This window comes from Myotis davidii, unplaced genomic scaffold, assembly GCF_000327345.1.
Source record: "Myotis davidii unplaced genomic scaffold, ASM32734v1 scaffold200, whole genome shotgun sequence".
NCBI classification, from domain to species: domain Eukaryota; kingdom Metazoa; phylum Chordata; class Mammalia; order Chiroptera; family Vespertilionidae; genus Myotis; species Myotis davidii.
In genome coordinates, this window is record NW_006293700.1 from 54223 (window position 1) to 74156 (window position 19934).

Here is a 19934-nt window from a genome sequence, read left to right on the forward strand (position 1 = left end):
GTTCTTGGGGGTACATTTCTAGACATGGGACCACTGGGTCAAATGGTAGTTCCATTTTTAGTTTTTTGAGGAAACTACAAACTGTTTTTCACAGAGGCTGCACCAGTCTTCATTCCCACCAGCAGTGCATAAGAGTTCCCTTTTCTCCACATCCTTGCCAACAGTTGTCGTTTGTTCATTTGTTGATGATAACCTTTCTGACAGGTGTGAGGTGGCACCTCATTGTCATTTTGATTTGCATCTCTCAGATGATCAGTGACGTTGAGCACTTTTTCATATGCCTTTTGGCTTTCTGTATGTTCATTTTGGAGAATTGCCTATTGAGGTCCTTTGCCCATTTTTAAATTGGATTGCTTATCTTCCTTTTGTTAATTTGTATGAGTTCCCTGTAGATTTGACAAAATTCAACACCTTTTTTTGGATAAAAACTCTCAACAAAATGGGAATAGAGGGATCATACCTCAACATAATAAAAGCCTAATATGAAAAACCTACAGCCAACATCATACTCAATGGACAAAAGCTAAAGCCATTTCCCATAAGAACAGGAACAAAACAGGGATGCCCACTTTCACCACTCCTGTTCAGCATAGTACCAGAAGTCCTAGCCATTGCAATCAGACAAGAAGAAAAAATAAAAGGCATTCAAATTGGAAAGGAGGTTGTAAAAATATCACTATTTGCAGATGACATGATAGTGTACAGAGAAAACCCTAAAGACTAATCAGAAAATTACTAGATTTAATAAATGAATTTGGCAATGTAGCAGGATATAAAATTAATACCCAGAAATGTATGGCATTTTTATACATGAATAATGAACTCTCAGAAAGGAAAACCAAACAAACAGAAGTCCTAGCCATTGCAATCAGACAAGAAGAAAAAATAAAAGGCATTCAAATTGGAAAGGAGGTTGTAAAAATATCACTATTGGCAGATGACATGATAGTGTACAGAGAAAACCCTAAAGACTAATCAGAAAATTACTAGATTTAATAAATGAATTGCGCAATGTAGCAGGATATAAAATTAATACCCAGAAATGTATGGCATTTTTATACATGAATAATGAACTCTCAGAAAGGAAAACCAAACAAATAACCCTTTTTCCAATTGCAAGAAAAAATTTTAGATGCTTAGGAATAAACTTAACCAAGGAGGTAAAAGACCTATATTTGAAAAACTCTAAGACATTGAAAAAAAGATATATAGGAAGATATACGCAAGAGGAATAATATACCATGTTCATGGATTGGTAGAATCAGCATCATTAAAATGTCCATACTACCCAAGGCAATCTATAGATTCAATGCAATCCCTATTAAAATACCAACAGCATAATTCACAAAGCTAGAACAAATTGTCCAAATCTTATTGTTGATTTTTAAAAGCTCTGGTTTTTTTTATTCCCTTTACCCATCTTGGGTATGCTCTTTATGTATTTTGTATAACAGCCCTTTATCAGATGCATCTTTTGCAAATATTTTCTCCAAGTCTGTGGTTTGTGGTTATCTTCACAATCTCTTGATGTTTTCTTTCACAGAGAAGTTTTCAATTTTAATGAAGACGGGATTATTCTTTCCTCATTGATCTTGCCTTTGCTGTTTTATCTAAAAAGGTACCACCTTACTTAAGGTCATCTAGGTTTTCTTCTATGTTATTTTCTAAGAGTTTTATAGTTTTTCATTTTACATTTAAGTTTGTGATCGTTTTGAGTTAATTTTTGTGAAGGGTATATGTTAGATCTGTGTTTAAATTCATTTTTCTGTGTATATATGTCCAGTTGTTTCAGTGTCATTTTTTATAAAAACAACTTTTTCTCTATTTTATTGCCTTTTCTTTTTTTGTCAGAGATTAGTAAACTATATTAATGTGGGTCTGTTTCTAGGCTCTCTATTCTGCTCCATTGAACTATATGTCTGTTTCTTCACCAATGCTTGATTCTTCACACTGTCTTGATTTCTTTAGATTTATGGTAAGTCTTGATCTTGGTAGTCTGTCCTCCAGTTTTGGAAAAACTGACATCTTATAATATTGAGTCTTCCTTTCCATGAACATGATGAACATGGAATACCTACTCATTTGTTTAGCTCTTCTTTAGTTTCATTCATTAGAGTTTTCTAGTTTTCCTAATGTACATCTTGTACATATTTTGTTAGATTTATACCTAAGTGTTTTATTTTTAAAGGTGCTAATGTAAATAGTAACTGCCTTTTTAATTTCAAATTCTACTTGTTCATTGCCAGAATTTAGGAAAGCAATTGGCATACAGCTTTGCTATAATTCCTTATTAGTTCCAGGAGTTTTGTCAATTGTTTTGCATCTCCTCCATAAACAATCATATCATCTGCAAACCAACATTTTGTTTCTTTTTCCCCCCAATGTTTGTACATTTTCTTTCCTTTTCTTATTGTATGAGCTAGAACTTGAAAAAGTGTTGAGGAGGATTGATGATATAAAACATCTTAGCCTTCTGCCTGACCTTAGTGGGAAAGCTTCAAGTTTCTCACCACTAAGCATAATTTTAGCTGTAGGTTTTTGGTAGATTCTTTCTCAAGTTGAGGAAGTTCCCTGTTTCTAGTTTACTGAGAGTTTTTATCTGAATGAGTTTTGTCACAGGCTTTTGCATCTATTTATATGATCATGTAATTTTTCTTTTTTATTCTGTTAATATGAGGAATTACATTAATTTATTTTTTAATGTTGAGCCAGTCTAGCATACTGGGATAAATCTTATCTTGTCATGGTTTACAATTATTTCTATACATTTTTGGATTAGATATACTAGTATTTTGTTGAGGATTTTTGCATGTTCATGAGAGATATCTGTTTGGACTTTTCTTGTATTGCCTTTCTCTGTTTTTGGTATCAGAGCAACACTGGCTTCAAGGAATAAGATAAGAAGTATTCCCTTTATCTCCTGGAAGGGATTATAGAGAATTTGGTATTATTTCGTCCTTAAATGTTTGGTAGAATTCTCAGGTAAGCTCATTTGTACCTGGTGCTTCTTTTTTTGGAAGCATATTAATTATTTTTTGTAAAAAATATGTTTTTATTTATTTATTAGAGGGAAAGGAGGGGAGAGGGATAGAGAGAAACATCAATGAGAGAGAATCATCATCGATTGGTGCCTCCTGCACACCCCTTACTGGGGATTGAACCTGGAACCTGGGCATGTGCCCTGATCAGGAATTGAGCTAGTGACTTTGTGGTTCATGGATCAGTGCTCAACCACTGACCCACACCAGCCAGGCCGAAGTGTAATTATTATTGGTTCATTTTCTTTCAAAGATATAGACCTGTTTATATTGTCTTTTTCCTATTTCTTCTTATGTGAATTTTGACAATTTCTGACATTCAAGGAATTGGTCCATTTTTCAAATTTGTCTGCAGAGTTTTTATTATTGCTTTGTTATCCTTTTGATGTTCATAATATCCATAATAATGTCCCCTCTTTTATTTCTGTATGAATATATCAAAATTTATGTATCCATTTCTCTATTCATCAGTTTCCAGATTTAAATGATTACCCTCAGTGCGGATATGAATACTTCTATCCTGACTCCTTAGGCACCATGCTGAAGTTTCTTTTGGGTGTACACCTGAGATTAGCACTTCTAGGTCATGGGTGCTTGCATATACTGTATGCAACTTTTTGGATTTTATTAAATATCTCATTTGTCTCTGAATATTTGTGTTAGTTTCTCTAGAGTCTGGGTAATGGTGATGGCCAGAAGCAAGGGCTGGGGGGCAGTGTCTGGGTGAAGATGAGTAAAGGAGGGGAAAATAGAGACATCTATAATAGTATAACCAATAAAAATAAAATTAAGAAAGAAAGAAAACCCTTTTACTATGTAAAGTGATATCTCTGTTAATTACTTCATTGTGGATTAAATCAACATGTTGTATACCTTTAAGTATCATGTTACTCAAAGTCATCAATTTGATTATGAAAGAACTCATTACTTCAAAAGTTTTCATTTCTCAGATAACTAATAAAGTTGAATTTTCCATTTTCCATTTCCTTATTTATCTGTTGTATTATGGATGATAGCTTTAGATATTTTGTCCCATTCCCTCTGGTAGTTATCTTGTCCTTTGGTAGTTTTAATTTTAGTTACTATATTTTTCATATCTAGTAATTTTTAAATTAAAATCGGTTTGTTCTTATTGTTTTCTAGCATATTTACCAGTTTTTCTTATAATTCCTGAATGGATTTTCTCTCTTTAAAATGTTAAATAAACTTATATTTAATCTTTGAATTGAATCTATCATCTGCAATTCTTGGGGTGTTAATTCTCCTTTTGTTTTCACTGACTTATACTTTTTTGTGGTAGTATTTTTTTAATGTGGCTTATAATTTTTAAGTATATTTTTATTGATTTCAGAGAGGAAGGAGGAGAGAGAGAAAGAGGAACATCAATGATGAGAGAGAATCATTAATCAGCTGCCTCCTGCACACCCCCCACTACCTGGGCATGTGCCCTGACTAGGAATGAAACTATGACCTCCTGGTTCACAGGTTAGTGCTCACCCACTGAGCCACTCCGGCCAGGCATGGTTTATAATTTTTAACTGACCCAGCACTGCAGGAGCAGTTATACAAGGTGGCTTTTCATTGGCTTTGTATAGGGCTGTAGGAGGATTTGTCAGTTGAGTTTTCGCTTTCTCCATCACTTGGACTTTGTAAATCAGGACATTACACTACCGTGTAGCATAAGTTTATATTTCCATTCCTAATGATGTCTTTTCCAACAAGAGTGACCAGTGATGAGAAGCTTCCTTGCCACTTTTGTGGCTGAATGAGAGAATTTTCCTGTCCCAGTGTCTGATCATAGTTCAATGTCACTTACAGCTCTAGGGGGCCTTTCTGTATTCAAAAGACTTTATTTCAGCTCCCCCGTTTACATGAGCTAAAGGCCTTATCTCTTTTCTTCATAAATTCCAGCCACTAGTCCAGAGACCTAGACTACCCTAGACCCATGTAGGTTTTAGTCTAGGTTTTCTGTTCTAGATTTGTTCTTTATTTCTGCTACATGAATACTTCATTTCTTTTAGAACTTACTGGGAGTAATTTTATTTTGTTAACTTTATCAAGCATTTCTGTATTTGAAATGGCAGGAAGCCTTTTGTGGCATTCAGTTACTTAGCTATATTGGTAGAAATTTAAATTGTTTAATTTCAATGAAATCCAAATACTAATAAAAATACAAAAGAAATATATAAAGAAATACATAAAAATGATTAGCTTTCAAAAACAAATAGCCAACATTATGTATGTCATCTAATTTTTTTAAAAAATTGGTCAAACATGTAAATTTATATGAACTATAAATATGTAGGTATCTATCTCTGTCTCTATGTATTAAAACCAAACTATTATACATGGTTAACTTAGGGGAGCAGAATCAATGTGGGAGAGATCTTTCATTTTTCTACTTTCTATATTTCCTCATGGTTTGATTTTGCACATAGGCATTTTAAGCGTGAGAAGATGCTAAAGTTAGTGATAACTTTAAGAGGAAGCATTCTGTAATTTTCCTAATTAGTGTTTTGATAATTACTAAAATCCTGTGAGCCTGAAAGACAGACTGTGAACTCGTTTCATAGACGGTGGTGTAACGGGTAAGTTGGGAGGCGTAGCCAACATCAGAGCAAACCCCAGGATCTGGGAGCAGAAGCAGGTGGTGGAAGTGACCAGAACAGACTGCATCTTGGATGCCTGCAGAAGACGAGGACAACGCAAATCGGACCACGGCCACCGTTACCCACGAGGGAAGTCAGTATCCACCTGTTCCTCCCAGCTATGTCAGCCTTATGGCATTTTCAAGTTTCTTATATCAGGCCACAAAGTTCTTATGGATTTAAAAACATTTGTAGCAATGTAGGTTGTAGGTATGAGAGATGCCATCCACAAAGGGGACTTAAAGGTCAAGTGAATTTCCTGCTCAGCTAACACCGACTTCAATCCTGGCAGTCATGTACTTTCTTTACATTTTCTTCATTCTTCAGTCGGTCTTCCACAAGCCGTATTTGATTCATCATAAAATAAGAAATAAGAATGCTTACAAAGAGTTTTCCTCAACCTACGTTTTCTTAGCTTATTTTTGATTCCACTTGCAGATTAATTTTACCATACGTACAACCTACATTACCCACATCAACAGACAAAATGTGTGTTTTATTGCATTTTGTATATTAATGAAACCAGGAAAAAACTCTTGCTCTCTCTTCATACTAATTGAGCAGTATTTCAGACTACATTATTTTCCTGCAGGGTAAAATAAAGCTTGTTAGCTCCTGTGTTTTGTAATTAATTCATTACATATTTATATTTGGTATCTTACTTAGCACTTAGATCGAGGGAAATAATTTTACACTGAAAAATCCATTAATCTTCTCTGGGGGGGCATCATTTTCTTGTAAATTAAATTGCCTAATTAGATGTTCCTTTGGAAACTGATTCTGAGCTTGATCCCCAAAAGTTTAACCAAAATGTTTCTACTTTTTAAAATAAACTACGTACAGATTACTTGTAAAGATATTAGATTCAAGCTATTATTAGACCAACCATGAGCCTGCTAATCCTAGGAATGAAGAGACTCACTAAGGCAAAACTCTTATTATATTTAGTGTTTATTTGCTGTGTTCCCACCCAGATCATGGAAGTAAATAGAAGATCCCCCACCTTGTCTGTGGGCTATCGGAGTGTGCTTTGGTTTCCTTACAGAATGCCTTGCCATAGGACAGCCTGAAACAAAAAGTGTGACTGTATCAAATCAGCTTTCTGCACCAAATAAGGAATAAACTTCCCAGAGGGTGATTGAGAGGCGTTGCTATTCAGGGAATATTGTGACTTTCATTGTGGTCTCCACTGAATATTCAACCTGTAATAACAAGAACATGGATCTTTTTCGTTGTGCTGTTTTATTCTCTTATGAGTGACAGAGCCTTTCCTGGCCAGGTGCTCATAATGTAAACGTCAGGATGAGAAGCATGCCGGTTGGCAGGCAAGAGATGAGAGTCTACAAATTAACAACAGATGTGAGGTAGTAACTTCAAATATGAACAGAAGGCCCGTGGCTCCGTAGCTTCTTCTTTACGAAGCAGATTCTCATCTATTGGTCCTCATTTCTGAGTTCTGAAATTTTTATAGATGAAAATTATTCCTTAGCCCTCAGCATTTTTATTCTGCATCAACAAAGAACAAAATGAAGTTGTCTATTATTCAAGCAAACATAGATTGCATAGGCACCTAACTTAAGAGTCAAGTTAGAAACTACTCTTCACTCCATTTTTAAAAAATAAGTTTTTATTGATTTTAGAGAGAGTGGAAAAGAGAGGGAGAGATAGGGACATTTATCAGCTACTCCTGCACGCCCCCTACTGGAGATGGACCCCGCAACTCAGGCATGTGCCCTGACCAGGGATTGAACCAGTGACTTGGTTCATGGGTTAACACTCAACCATTGAGCCAAACCAGCCGGGCTTCATTTCATTTTTGGCTTTGAGTCTAATTTGATGACTAATCTGAAACATAACTATATATAACTATGTAAATATATATATATGTGTGTGTGTGTGTGAATATATATATATATATATAAATTTGGAAAGATACGTATGTTGCAATTTTTAAAATATTAATAAAGTGTAACTTTCTTACAATAAATTACATTGTTCTCACCAAACAGAAAATTTCTAACCATGTAGTTTCATTTTTCTTCCTCATAGAATGTAATTTAATTTTTTTGAAAACGTTTCATAGTTCTTAGGAATATGGTGGTAGGGCAAGGATTCAGAAGACAGAGTGAAATATCACACAAACATAGGAAGAAATGTCTGCTAGCAAAAAAAAAAAATGGTTAAATATAAAAATAGGCTAGTTATCTTTGTGATAATATCTAGAGACCAGTGCCAATGGAAGTTTATGATTGTTTTTCTACTAGCTGTCGAGGTCATTGATAATGCCATGCCCTGTGCTAGGTACTGAACATACAGAGCCAAATGAAGTACAGTTGCTACGCAAATATAACAGTGGAGAAAAACAAAAAACGTAAACCCATGTGATAGCTACAATATCAGAAGTACATACATGGTTCCTCTCTGCACATGATTCTAGTGCTGGGTCAAGGTCAGGATGCCTTTTGCTGTCACAGAACCACTCTTCCCATCAAAACATCTGAAGTATCGTTTTCTTCCATGTGGCCACTGCGGGGAGGTAGTAACCACAGTGGATTGTTTCTTCGTTTTCTTTACCTTTATTTGTGTTCTTTGCATTTTCAGATATCCTTTTTTCTGCCTCACATGATGGCTCACCCTCTTGTAGTTTGTCCTTGTCTGTCCATGTTGGCCTCATTGTTTCTATGCGTTTGGGCTCTCTCGAGCATTGAAGTCACGATATTTTCAGAATTGGCCCAGTGCTCCCTTAAAGAATGGGCTTTTGTGTCGTGTAGATCAAGCATGTCAAACTACATGTTTGGTGTAGGTCTGTCTTTGATCCAATTTGATGGATTAATACTCCCTTTGTTTTAGGAAGCCAATCAATTCCCCCAAAGATAAAGCTGCTAGTCCAATGGTTAGACGTCAGTGTGAAGCCAAATGAACCAGTGCCCTCATTCCCTAAATAGCCTCTTGAACATACCCTGCAAACAAGACTTTTTTCACCTCTGCTTCCAAGGGGAAAGGAAAGGAGAAAACAGAGGGCAATGAAGGAAAGAAAGAGAGAAAGGGAATGAGCATTTAAATGAGGAAATAAAAACACCAGGTACATTTCTAAAGCTGAAACAGTGCAGATAGCAGGATGGGGCCATCTTTTGTATCCCAAAGCCAAGTGATATGAACAGCAGGGATGGATTGCACAGAATGCATCATGGCGTTGCCTAAGCTGGTACATTATCTGGCAGCGTGGACTGACATTTACTCAGATTTTGTCTTACCTTTAAACAGAATGTTTGAAATAGGACTTAGCATGTTTTTAATGAGACGATCTCTTAACTATGAAATACAGTCTGATTTTTTTTAATGTGGCGTCAGTGTATTCAAGTGGACAATCATGTAAGAAACAGGAATAGCTTGGAAAAAGGTACAAATGATACACAAACAGGTAAGAGGTCAGCTGATAAAACAATTATCTGAAGATGCTATTGTTGAACATTATAGAATTTTGTTAAATATGGATTTTTATTTCATTTTATCTGTTAAGCACTTCAAAGACATTTTAACTTCATATCTACGGTTATTGGTGAAGTTGTGTTTTTAATTTTACATGTGAGTATATCTAATACTACTTACCTCTTTTTTTTATGACGTGTTAGTCCACTGAACTTTGTTAGTAGTAAAGACTCTACTAAATATTTAACCTAAATATTGCTAGAGGAGATTTTAAGGTTAAGTTAAATAGAAGTTCGGCTTAATATCGACTCTGTCCCTCTAGTTGTGTTATCCTAGGATATGTAATGGGCTCTGTAAACTGTTGGTTATTACCTGTAAAATGTACTACTGTGGAATAACTTTATTAGTGTTTAGCAAAAGTAGATTAATAGATGGTAATTTACATTATAACTAGATCAGTAGATTTTACAAAGGCCCCAATTTTTTTTAGAATCATTTGTTAAACAATCTTTATATGAGAAATTCGAACAGTATAAAGCTTTTAAAATAGTAACTGATAATATTTTAATGTCATACCTGTTTGAATCTGACTTTTATGTATAAACCCATTATGGAGTGGTCTTCATGGTTTATCTTAGTTTCCTTATGTATAGCTTCAGCATATACTGCTTCCTGCTCATCCTTAGAAGCCTCTCATCAAAGACACGTTTCCATACTGTGCCATCATGGCACTCACTAGTCAATGACAGTACACACTTAATCATGTGAACAATGACAGGAGACCCATGTCCTGCCTGGTAAAGCAAGGCAGCGATGTCCGTATTCAGCAGCATAGCCTAGAGTTCTCCTGCGTTGAGAAGGGCAGTGCTCATGCTAATAAAAAAAATACAATCGAAACCAGCCTCACTGTCAGTGTTTGTGAAGTGTCCAGGGTTAGTTGGCAGTTCCTCTACCTAACATATGCACATCTTGAAATATATCTTTGACACCTGGCAGTGGCAAAAACGTCTCCCCTACTAAATGAAATGTTAAGTCCTGTAAACTAAGTTATTGACCCCTGGCTACCCAAAGGGTGCTCCTGAAGCAGAGCAGAGGCATTCCCTGGGAGCTAGCAAGTAATGTGGAATCTCAGTGCCGAACGCCAAGCTGTCGAATCGTACTCTGTGTTTTAACAAGATCCCTTGTCATATATGTGCACAGTAAGATAGAAGAAGCACCAATGTAACTCCTGGAGCCATCTCATTAGATTGGAAATTCTAAAACAGTTCTTACACCATGGTCAAAAGGATGAAGTGAGATGGTGTGTGCAGGCCCGGAAGCCTGGGGCAAAAGCAGTTTCCTCTACTAGAGAGAATGGAATGGGTACTTCTCTTGCTCTTTGATCATGAAAGCTGATGGGAGAAGCTTTAACTGTTCAAAAGCGTCTTTGGGAAATGGCACTTGTCCTGAGAGAAGAGCAGGGCTCTCCGGGATCTGGTCCACCTTTGGGAATTTAGCACTGAGAGCATGCACGTGGTCCTCCTCTGTGAGCTCAAAAAAAGACATTCCATGGAGACCCCATCTCCCCGCAGAAGGAGTGTCCTGTGCCTTTGACTAGACCTATATTTCATTAGTAATGGCCGTATTTATTTTTTGGTATGTCTACTTCCCATACAATGAGACATTTTTTAAAAATTGTGCTTAATTTGTTCATAAGTAAATCCCCAGAAGGAAATTGTCCTTTGGGACCTTTGAATTTGAGGAAGTCTGTAGTCAGTGTCTTGGCCCTGAAGTTGAAGACAACTGAGGCAGTGGAATCAATGTCAAGTTTGTCAGGGACTATCCATCATTCCTTTCATCTAAAAATAGGTATGGCCCTGGCTGGGTGGTTCAGTTTCTTGGAGCATCATCCTGTACACTATAAGGTCAGATTTAAACAATTTAAATGGCCTGGCTGGCATGGCTCAGTGATTGACCATCAGCCTATGAACCAGAAGGTCATGGTTAGAATCCCTGTCAAGGCACATGCCTGGATTGTGGACTCCATCCCCAGCGGAGGGAGTGCAGTAGACAGCCAGTTCGTGATTCTCTCATCATTGATGTTTCTACCTCTCTATTCCTCTCCCTCCCTCTCTGAAATCAATAAAAATATATTTAATTTTTAAAAAATAAATAAATAAGGTATGGATCACCCACAATCTGTAAGATGCTTTAAAAGTTACTCTTAAATCCTACTGTGCTGGTCATTGAGCTTAATGCAGGCAGACTCCTGTGTGCCTATGGGTAGTATAAAAAAAGATAAGAAAAATTATTTCTCTGTGTTAGATTATTTATATGGCTGAGATATCATAATGGGAAGAAGCATAGTGAAATTGTAAATTAGCCATTTTATATTTTAATTCCAAGGGTGGCTAGGTGTCCCCTTATATTGCTCACATGGATTTCAACATATGAACAGGTGGCTCTTCTATTTGCTATAAAAAGCAAATGTGTAAAATTTTAATACAATAGTGATAAATACAAAATTACATATATATGTATATATAGTATTTCAAATTGTGAAGTAATATTTTTAATGAATTTTATCACTGTTTTTTCAAATGAGATCTTTTTTCCTGCTTTAATATTTTCTACTTGAACATTTTAAAACTATACTACGCATCTGACACATTTATATTGTAAATATGTAAAGATATTTAGAATAGTATTGCAGTACTATTAAAATCATTATATGTTTGTGTGTATAGATATATATTTTCATAATACACATGTAGTTTCCACTGTGTGTGTATATATATATCATTTCATGTACACACATATATATGTGTGTATATATATATTTATGACACTGATGACCCAGAAAATGATCCATTTTATTTGTCTACATCTTTTGATTGATGTGTGTGGTGTTTTTCTTATCAGGTTACAGAATAGAGCACTACTTGAAACTATACTTCAGGGTGCTCTTAAATGTATTTTACTTATGTTTGTCCAGATTTGATTACTATACTTTAGTGCACCATAAACAGTATGTTTGGTTTTTATGGCTGATGTCTGGTTCCTGAAAGTGCTAAGCTCAGCAGGATTGTACTGTGATGATCATTACTTTGAATCTGACAGATTTTATGTGTTGAAAACAACTTGAATAATGATAATGCGTGACCATATACACATATGGCTGGAATTTGCCTTTCTATTACCTCATTATGGGGCAACCCTGAATAATTCTGGGCTCCCTTTCATACTCAGTCCTTAGTTGAGCAGAGCTGTTATGGATGTGCCAAGTCTTCTCTCCTTCTGCTAAGCATCCTCATTTTATTTAACTACTCCACACCATCCCGGTTTTTAGGGCTTTTTCTAACCCTGACCTCTCATCATGATCTACTGTAGTTAAGTGTGTGTTAACAAATGTATATATTATTGTCATTTATATTGCATTCGGCTTTTTCTGTGTTCACATTGCAAAGATATTCTTGGTTCATATAGACCTGCTATAGCAGATCTTGTACTCATTTGGTTAACCATTTTTAATATAATCTAAACATATAATTTTACATTGATCCCTGTGAAATTTTAGTTAAGTCATTTGGCCATTTGTATAGACCTTCAAAACAGACATCTCATGAAATATTAGTCTGATGTGATGTTCCTTAAAAATTCTATGGTCAAATACATTTGTAAAATTATTTATACTATGTTCCTGTCTTGCAGATTTTCAATGACCATTAGATAATTAAAAATTCTAGTAAGTTCTACGGTTAAGAAACCCATTTAAAATTTATTTTCAGAATTATTTTTGAGTAATACTAGTGCCACACCATAAAGCTGGGGTTCTGCTCAAGGTAGTTGTGAATTATTAACCTAGTGCATTGGAACTGTTTAATTTTGATTTGATTTTCCAACCATATTAGCTGCTATCCCAACATCTATATAGAAATGTAAGTATTTGAGAGGGATGAGATTTATCTTCATGGAAGATAATGAGAAAAAGAGTGGAAAGTATTAGGACAGTTCTACTAGAGAGTTTGCCTCAGCTTATTATCTGACCCACGGTTCTGCGATAGTTTCTGAATATCATTGTTTAACCAGAAAATATTCACCTGCCTGACATATATTCATCTTCTCACAAAGAGAGAATAATTATCCATGGTCTTAAAATCAGGGTATTTCTCCAATTAAAAAAATAATCTAGTGCCGTGGATCTCTCAACCTCCTTTTGGCCCTTTAAATACAGTTCCTCATGTTGTGACCCAACCATAAAATTATTTTCGTTGCTACTGTAATGTTGCTACTGTTATGAATCATAATGTAAATATCTGATATGCAGGATGGTCTTAGGCGACCCCTGTGAAAGGGTCGTTTGACTGCCAAAGGGGTCGCGACCCACAGGTTGAGAACCACTGCTCTAGTGTATGGCAAAGGTCACCTCTGTTGAACTTCATTTCACTTTATTATTTTTGTTATTTATCTTTATTGTTGAAAATATTACATACATCCCTTTTTCTCCTATTGACTCCTCCTAGCCCGCCTCCCTCCGCCCCCGTGCCTTTACTACCCTATTGTATGTGTCCATGAGTAATGCATCTATGCGTACAAGTTCTTTAGTTGGTTTCTTCCCACCCACCCCGGCCTTCCCTCTGAGATTCAACAGTCTGGAAAATTTTTGCAACTGCAGAGTAGACAATACTTCTTGGAGATTATGTAAAATTAATTAGTAGTATCTAACCCACAATGGAGATCGCAGTAACAGAAGCCGTATGTTTTTTTTTTATGTGTAATAACAATATATATATTTTGTCTTCCATTTTATATACATTCAAAACACGTGTTCTTCTCGATGGGAGATCTTATTTGAAATTCTACAAGATCTTATAATTTTATTTATCAAGAAATTGACAACTGGTGATTGCTTCATAAGTACAAATTAGTCCATATTGGAAGATTTTCTGTCCTTGCTCTGGCTTCCTCAAATATTTCTTCTTTTTTTTCCTCATCTTCTTCCTCCTCTTCCTCCTCCTGTACTTCCCCCTCCTCTTCCTCCTCTTATCCTTCCCCCTCCTCTTCCTCCTCCTTCATAAAACAAAGGCAATGGGATATCTGAATTTCTTCCTTTCATATGTATAGAAATTTTAATAAATGTTAACTCCACAGCTGGAAGCTGTTCTAAGTAAAATAATAAGTGGTTGCAAAATCTAAACTCTACATGACATTTCTAGATTCATTATACTGTCTGCAAAGAAAGAAATACAAACAATTAAATGTTGGAAATATCATTAGGAGAATGTGTCATAAGTTTATAATTTTTCACTTGTAAGTATGACTTGTACTTGGCTAATGTGATACATTCATACTCTTTGTGAATTATATTGAAATGCCAATAAAATGGTACTTTAGTCATTGTAAACTACGTTTCTAAAGCTAAAAGTAGTTTATAACAGCTACTTCTTAATCACTCTTTTTTGTCAAACTGTTACTCTTCAGTTTCTGTTGCTACGTTGGCACTATAAACAGTGTAGTGTTCTCATCCTTCACACTGTCACTAGTGACAGTATCATATTTTCAAACCCATATGTGCTGCAGCCTGCAGTGGTACATTGGACAAGAGTTTGAAATTGGCTTTAGAGATGGGTACTTCTAATTTTCCATCTTATGAAATAATTTGAATACGAATAAAAAAGACATTTTGTTAGAATAGAGGTGTACAGTCCCTAGAGCTTACACACAATGATGGCACTCTAAATGTCTAGACAAGTTCTCAGTGCCTACCATGGGCACTGACTACCCTGTAATGGGTGCTTATGTGTGGGGTTCTATGTTAAGAGTGAACAAATGCAGTATGATCAGTCTTCCATATGCTGTGTGTCCTAGAGGGTTTAGATACGTTAAAGAACTATAGATCCTGGTCTTTAGGATCATGTCTTCTGTATGGGGACTTAAGTGTTACCATTAGCTCCAAGTGACAAGGTAAGTTCTATACCTCTCTAAACTTTGATTTTCTAATTTGGACAAGTTGGATGATAATGCATGCTTACTTTTTTTTGTATGATGGACTTATACATGCTATGAGGCTCCCCCCCCCCCACCTTTTCTTTTTGGTAAAATAAAATTGTGTTGTTTAGACATCAAAATGACTGTCATTCCCAATGTTTCCTGAGGCCTATACAGTAATCTTGCTTTTATTCTTATCCTGAGATTCAAAGTGTTAGGTTCTTTACACACCATTCTGTACTGTATCTACTTCTCTAGAAATATTGATTATTATTGATTATTATATGGAAATATTAAAAAGGAAATAGTGTCCTTTTCCTGAAGACTTAAAGCTGTAAATACTCTGTGGTAAAGGATAAAGTACAGACAGTAAAATGTATTCAAGTAGTTTTTTTCCCCCTAAATTAGCAGTTGAAGTTATTAAAACCAAGAGTCTTTAAAAGAGCTGCTTGCTATCAGAGGTAACAGGCAGAATATCCCTTAGCAGAAGCAGACACCACTGCTTAGCTACTTTTTCTTAGCTACAGTCCTTTCAGTATCGTTGTCTACATAATCACTAATAAGTCTGTTATCGCTAGAGGCTTTGTCTGAATATTGGATTTGATGGAATGACATAATAGCTAAAATTTATGGAGTTCTTAATTGTGTGTCAAGCACTGTGCTAAACATATTCCTTTGACATTTGGTGCTAATCAAAGTTCTATGGTCAAAATGCATTCTTCTAATTGATTTTTAATTCAAGTATTTTTCTGTGAAAATCTGCTAGGTGAGAAACATGTAAAAATAAAATACGCTTTAAAATAGTCTTTTGTTTCCACATTTACAAATCAAAAAGGCTTAATTCCCCACTTGGGAATTTCCTTTCAAATTACTAATAGGAGCTAGTATACTAGTATTAAAATGCACACAAATCAATTAGTTTATAAAGGTATTTCTCTTTTTAACATTCAATCATCACCCAAGGATTCTATCTTTATATTTATTCTATAGCTGGTTGTGCAAAATATTTATAAATACTTTAAAATGCTTTATACAAAAAATGTAAATACTTCCTCCGCCTACTTACTATTGCAAAGTGTGCTGTTTGGAACAGCAAAGTCAGTATCTTAAGGAATGTTAGGTTCTACCCAAACTTATTGAACCAAAATATGCATTTTAGCAAACCCCAATTGATTCATATACACATTTGACAAGTTTATCTACATTTAAAAATTAAATTTAGGTGCTTTAAAAATTCTATTATTACAAAGTCATAGAACATATATAGTGTTAATATAAATATGTAACAAAATATTAAACTTTTCTTTAAATCAGTGTTATCACTGATTTATCAATTTAGAATTGATTTATGTTTTATACTTGCACTTTGAGATGACTACAGTATATTTAGAGATTTTAAATTATTTTATGCATTGTAAAAAACAGAATAAATGAGAAAAAATGAGGGAAGTTTAAGGAAAGCACTCCTTTTCTGCATAAAATTTGTTACACCACAAGAGGGTGCTAATGCTTTTGATTTGCAATATTGAAATTTTACATCTAGATACAATTAAGTTTTCAAAAAAAATATGTGTAATATATAAATAAACCCCACACAGGACAAAATTGTGTAAGTTATTAAAATGAAAATCTGAGTTGCAAATTAAATTTGTTTTACAAGTTTTCCTATGTAAAAACAAACACAAAAACTTTATTGTTTTTTCAACTTTCTGCAACATTTAAATAAACTACTTAACTTAAAAACATAGAAGGAAGTATGCTGAAATATGAACAATGGCTATCTCATGAGTCTAGCATTATAGGAGGTTGTTGTCTTCTTCTACATGTGTTTGTGTATTTTCCATTTTATTTTCTACCATGGTCATGAGAGATTGCATTTATAATCAGAAAAAAATAAAAAAAAATAAAAATTAAGGAAGGAAGTGAGAGAGGGAGGGGGAAGGAAGAGAGAGAAAGAAAGAGGGAGACCTAGAAGGAGAGGCAGGAAAAAATGGAGAGAGGGAGGAACTGAGGGAGGAAGAAAAGGTTAATTTAGCACTTATTTGCCAAGATATTTTGTGGCTCATACTCAAGTTTTGCTTGAGATTTATAAATGATTTAAACATATTTAGGACACAAGAAATAAAGCATTATAAATCTTGTGAATAGGATTAAGTTAAAATGTTTAGATACCTGTCTTTTTGCAGAACATACTGAGGCTGCAGGGAAAGTAACATGATTTCATTTGGGATTCCTGCGGAAATTGGTGCAACTGTAGACCATTTTTTCAATAGAAACTTCTTCCTGAGTGAGACTGAACCAAAAGTAGTACAAAGTGGTTCCCAAGCAGGAGGGTGACCTTGGTGTGGCTACCTTACTAAATCTAGAACAAACTTGATGCTCTCTAGAGGTAGGTTTCCTAAAAGGCATCATTAATATACTAATGAATTATTTAGGTCCAGGAGCTACAGCAAAGTATTGAGTGGATCTTAAGAAATATCTGTGGTTCATGGTAGTGAAAATATGGTAAGTAAATGTACATCTATTCTTCAATACTCATCTACAGTCTTAAGAACTTAACTAGTTAGCAGGTTTTACCTTGCTTTGCCATTATTTTGCCACCAGTATATTAAACATACTTGAATAGCATTACTATATTTGAATTTCATTCAGTTGTATATCTACCCAAACTTTGATCTATTACTCTTCTAATTTTGATAGAAGATCTTGCTTAGAGAAAAAACACACAATACTATATTGTTCGAAAGTTAAAATCAAACAGCTGATCACAATTTCTAAACATGTTACTTTTGCTTTGCTCTTTGGAGTATTTTCCAGGATCTGTCCCCAGTTATTTGGTACCTAAAATAACCAAATCTGTTTCTTTGTTGAGGGGGAGAGCTCTTTAGCTCATAAAGTGTAAGCCTCCTTCATTAAAAGAACACAGCAGAAGTCTTCCAAAGTTGTGCAGAAAATATGTTTTCAATGTCGAAATGAGAATGAAGGACTGACATGTGTTTATGTGGTTGGTGTTCCGGACTCTGGTCCTCTGAGTTCTTGAGCCCTTAAGGTTATTTGCTATAACTGTAATGGTGTTCATTGTCCTGCTGCTAAGCAGACACAAAAACTTCCGTACCTTGGCTCATCTTGACATAAGTGACAGAATTCATAAACAAATTTTATGATAATTCCATAAGAACAAACAGAATGGAATTAATTGATGAAAGCAAAATAATTTTAAAAAATTCAGTTTTCCAGTGCATCTCCATTCTTAAAGATGCAAATAGAAAGACTGAACAGGAGACCCTAACCAGTTTGGCTCAGTGGTAAAGTGTCATCCCATGGACTGAAGGGTCCCAAGCTCAATTCTGGTCAAGGACATGAACCTCGGTTGCAGGCTTGATCCCCATCCCTGGTTGGGGTGCATGTGGGAGGCAACCAATCAAAGTCTCTCTCTCACATCAATGTTTCTCTCTGTCTCTCCTTTTCCTTTCCATTCTCTCTAAAAAATCAATGGAATAGTACCTTTCGGTGAGGATTAACAGCAACAACAAAAAGACAGACTGAACAGGTATACTTTAGACCTAACTTAATTTATCTTATCATAATATAAAGACACTAGAGGCCCAGTGCACGAAATTTGTGCACTTGGGGAGGGGTGGCCCTCAGCCTGGCCTGCACCTTCCAGCAGTCTGGGACCCCTCGGGGATGTCCAACTGATGGCTTAGGCCTGATCCCCATGGGGAGCGGGCCTAAGCTGTAAGTGGGACATCCTTAGTGCTGCCGTGGAGGTTGGAGAGGCTCCTGCCACCACCATTGCCCTCTCCACTGGCCTCTGGCTGAGTGGCACTCCCCCTGTGGGAGCTAACTGACCACCATGGGGCAGCTCCTGCATTGAGCGTCTGCCCCGGTTGGTCAGTACGTGTCATAGTGGCTAGTCGTTCTGCTGCTTGGTCAATTTGCATATTAGCCTTTTACTATATAGGACTAGAGACCCAGTGCACAAAAATTCGTGCACTCGGGGGGGAGGGGGGTCCCTCAGCCCGGCCTGTGCCCTCTCGCAGTCTGGGACCCCTCGGGAGATAACGACCTGCTGGCTTAGGCCTACTCCCGGGTGGCAGAGGGCAGGCCCAATCCCTAGGTGCAGCCCCTGGTCGGGCTCAGAGCAGGGCCGATTGGGGAGTTGGGGCGCCACCCCCTGTCATGCACAGAGCGGGGCCCATCAGGGGGGTTGGGACTCTGTACCCTGTCACGCACAGAGCAGGGCCCATCAGGGGGTTGGGACGCCGCCCTCTTTCACCCACAGAGCAGGGCCAATCAGGGGGTTGGGGCGCCACACCCTGTCACACACAGAGCCGCAGGGCGATCAGGGGAGTGGGGAGCTCCCCCCTATCAGGCACAGAGCACTGCTGATCAGGGGGTTGGGGCGCCTTCCCCAGTCACGAACAGAGCAGGGTGGATAGGGAGGTTGTGGCCCCGCCCCCTATCACACACAGAGTCACAGGGCGATCAGGGGGTTTGGGCGCTGCCCCCTGTCATGCTGATCCCGGTGCCGGGAGGCCTCATGGCTCCTCTGCTTCCGGTGCTGGGAGGCATATTACCCTTTTACTATATAGGGTAGAGGCCTGGTGCACAGGTGGGTACCAGCTGGTTTGCCCTGAAGGGTGTCCTGGATCAGGGTGAGGGTCCCCACTGGGGTGCCTGGCCGGTCTGGGTGAGGGGCTGAGGGCTGTTTTCAGGCTGGGGGTGACTGAAGCTCCCAACTGCTCCTTTTTTTCTTCTTTTCTTTTTATTTTTTTTTATTCTGGACCAGCTTTAGCTTTGAGGCTTGGCTCCAGCTCTTAGGCCTCTGCTGCTGAAAGTAGGTTTCTGG

General features: G+C 36.7%; 1 protein-coding gene across 1 annotated transcript in view; it reads left to right on the top strand.

The window, feature by feature from the left end:
• Nucleotides 1-19934, top strand: part of LOC102757537 (chromosome unknown open reading frame, human C8orf34) — a 208568-nt gene that overhangs the window by 43383 nt on the left and 145251 nt on the right. The gene's annotated exons all lie outside the window — the stretch shown is intronic.